Source organism: Etheostoma spectabile, chromosome 13 (genome assembly GCF_008692095.1).
Source record: "Etheostoma spectabile isolate EspeVRDwgs_2016 chromosome 13, UIUC_Espe_1.0, whole genome shotgun sequence".
NCBI lineage: Eukaryota > Metazoa > Chordata > Actinopteri > Perciformes > Percidae > Etheostoma > Etheostoma spectabile.
Genome location: NC_045745.1, coordinates 30135184 through 30138671, shown reverse-complemented (window position 1 = coordinate 30138671; position 3488 = coordinate 30135184). Strand labels below are relative to the sequence as shown.

Below are 3488 nucleotides of genomic sequence, written 5' to 3'. Positions count from 1 at the left end.
TTTCCGTCTTCGCTTAATCCTCCGGACAGACTACACAGCTTGATTTGTGCCTGGTAGTAGTATTTGACTTTGACTTTTTTAACAGCTCAAATGCAGTGCTTTATCAGTACCAGATAAAGAGAGCAACTGCCTCTGCTCACTACTTGTTTGCTGTAATTTGATGTATTTATGCACAATTTAAGCAAATAGTTATTTGAATGATTTGGGAAGCATACCAGCATTGAGGAACTACCTTGTAAAGGGGGCCCTTGTCAAAATGTAGTCTTAAAGAGTAAGTCAGCACTACTTGAGAGTGTCAGGTCATCATGAAAACGCCCAACCGTGATTCAATACAGCAATGTGTCCATCAAGCTGCCAGATGGCAGCAAAGGGAGCAGTTTCATGTCTGTAGGTCATCGTTCCAGGTCACACTGTGTTTCTTAGGAGCATATTCCAATATAAATTAGAATTTAATCAAAACACAGCCAATGTAATGACCTAGACTATATCTGTGGCCAAGTTATGTCCCAGCATATGGCTGCTGGTTGGTTTTCCGGACCACAACTCCTCACAACTGTCTGTTTTTTTTGCACGTTAGGCCTTTATTTTTGTCAGGACAGCTTAGACATGAAAGGAGAGAGAGGGGGAATGATATGCAGGAAAGGGCCGCAAGTCAGAACCGAACCCACATGGGCATCTGCCCATGGGCGCATGCTCTACCAGGTGAGCTACCCAGGCGCCCTTCGGCTGTATTTTTGTATTGTTGGTCTCATTAGCAAACTAAGTAATTTGTAGAATTGATTTAAGACAGGTTGCTCATGGACGACTGCACCGGTCAGGTTGTCTGCCCCTCAAACAGATGTCTGCCTAATGGTGACACTTACATTATCATAGATAGATAGATAGATAGATAGATAGATAGATAGATAGATAGATAGATAGATAGACATGTCACCTAGTCTACATCACTATTTTTACAGTATTACATTTGGATCTGATTATCAGAATAATACATTTTATTATTAGGAACAATTAGCATATGGACACACACTAGCGGCTACAAATTGACAATATTCTTTTATTCTTCTTTTATAAAGATAATTATGAATTCTTCTAAAAAAAAATAAGGTCTATATTTGTATAGGACAGCTGAACACATGAAGTTGGAGAGAGATGAGGAATAAATTGCAGCAAAAGGCCACAGGGCGAAGTCGAACCCGCGGCCGATGCATCGAGGAGTAAACCTCTATATATGGGTGTGCTCTACCAGGTGAGCTACCCAGGCGCCCAATATTTGTATTTTAAAGTGAATCCTATGTAATGTTTTCAATTCCAATGAACATGTGCCATTTTTTCAAAACGATGAATTATTGATAGTACAGAACGCAAAAGTCACATTTTGATGGCCGTTATCAATCATTGTTCGTTTAATGATGTACAGACTGTAAAAACAAGTTTTCCCAATGGACAATAAAGACTATCTATCTAATGATGATTTTGTAAACACACTCATTTTGCTTGCAGGCTAGATTTCCATTACTAGATTTTAGTACTATATATTATAGTATAGTGTATATGTATACTTTGTACTACGAACTATATATTGAGTTAAATTTATCTTTGCTATTCCTTTAATGATCTTGTAACTATTATTACATCATAATTAGGAGTTTTAAAGTTTGACTTTCATTGATAATCAATCAATCAAACTTCATTTCTAAAGCACATCTAAAAACAACCAGGTTGACCAAAGTGCTGGACATTGACATGAAACAAAAAATGGACAGAATACAACCCCAGACAAATACAGCATACAGTTCTCATGCCGGATTAAAAGCCAAGGAATAAGAATTTGAATCGCTATTTAAATAATAACACAAATTAATCTTACCCAGACCAAGAGAGGATAAATGACAGACTCATCCACTCATAAAGCAACCCATTCAAACTTTATTCATTGTAAAATACGCTTCTAAAAACGATTGTGATGTGTATAAAAGGCACCGACGTCCCATCCTCATCTGTACTGTGCGCAGTCGGAGGGACAAACACAGCAGTGGCCTACGGAACTGACAGGCAGATGTTACAATCACTGGCTGTCAATTCATAGGTCATCACCTTGTGTCCCATTACTCTTCAGCTGCTTCAAAAGGAAAAAAAAAACAAAACTCAACATTCAATGAAAGAGCGAGCTTTGCGACCTCTCAGGAAGTGTTGTGTTCGGCGACTCTCTGCAGGTAACAGCACCTCCACTGGAACACACAGCGCTTCCACATGGAGTTGCTGTTACATCCAGCAAGCACCAGAAGGCTCATCCCTGACAAACTGCAGCTTCTCCTGTCCTTCTCCAAGTCAGCCATGTTACAGGAGGACAAACCTATGATGAAGATCCCGTTTTTCAGTGCTGGGTGAGGTGTGGAAATACCTGAGATGAATGTTGAGAGAGAAAGAGGAGAAAAGGAGCAAGAGACAGCACCGAGGTTAAGTAAGTATTTGGCTTTAAAGGCAGTTGCTTTAGTACGTGAGGAGTCTCCACTTGCAAGTGACTTTGACCCAGCAATTTCCTCCTCCCAGTTTTATTGCCTCAAGTAGAGGGCATCATTGCTCACACTCTTCCAACAGCCCGGCCAAAGGGCCAAGGCCTGTATAGATAACACAGATTTTATGGTTGCTGTCAACATGAGTGCGCTTTTCAATATGTGAATAAATGGGTGTGCCTGACCTATGTACCTGCGGGCCCTTCACTTCCTGCTTACACTGATATTTTTCCTCATAACTACTAGGAGATTGGTCTCCGTTTCTCAATATTCTCCCAGTTTGAAGCTAATCAAGGTTTTTTTCAAGTCCTGTAATGCATTTTATTCTTTCTCAAGCTGCCTCGTGCAGCATGCAGATAAATATCTGTAGAACTTTCCTCGCGGTAAAAACTCTGCACACAGAAAAAAACTGAACAATAAAGCAATTAAATGATTAGAAGCTCTGTTTGACCATATATGCTTACTTGGTTGCTTTTTATTCTGTTGAATGAATTAACCAGACTGCATCCATCGCTTTCTGCCTCATTAACATTAACATTTATTCGAAAATTACTACAATTACACCAAGTTTGTTTTATGCGATATCCGCGCCAAAAATATCAATTTTTTAAAACATTAAAAAAGAGAAAAAATACTTAGGTTTACTAAAGTTTTCAGCATATTAAAGTCAGAAAAACATAATGTTTTCTTTATCATAGAGCCATTTCTATGAAGTAAAATCTACAAGTATATATATAAGTATATATAATAAGTATATTTTTTTGGTTTGCCACCTTTCTTTTGTCAGGTATTCTTTTGATAAAAAATGATTAAAGTTGTCCTTGTACACTGTTTAAATCCTGTAAATTTGGAGTTTTGAGTTAGAACTGTACTCACCTTCAAATGCATGGCCCGCTGGCTTTCACAGGACGAGGCCAAAGGTTTGAAGAGCAGCAGCAGGGTGTCTGGCACAGGGAGCCGGGCCAGAGCAGC

General features: G+C 39.0%; 1 protein-coding gene and 1 long non-coding RNA gene across 2 annotated transcripts in view; both read right to left on the bottom strand.

Moving 5' to 3' along the window:
* adssl (adenylosuccinate synthase, like) overlaps positions 1–669 on the bottom strand; it is a 15333-nt gene extending 14664 nt beyond the window's left edge. The window contains exon 1 of the mRNA XM_032532713.1: positions 665–669. The gene's annotated coding sequence lies outside the window, so the exon portion shown is untranslated. The remainder of the gene's footprint in view (positions 1–664) is intronic.
* A 1240-nt stretch (positions 670–1909) lies between these two features.
* Positions 1910–3488, bottom strand: LOC116699981 (uncharacterized). Its single transcript, XR_004334546.1, has 2 exons — positions 3393–3488; positions 1910–2621 (listed from the first exon to the last, which is right to left on the bottom strand). It is a non-coding gene; the product is annotated as an uncharacterized LOC116699981 (long non-coding RNA).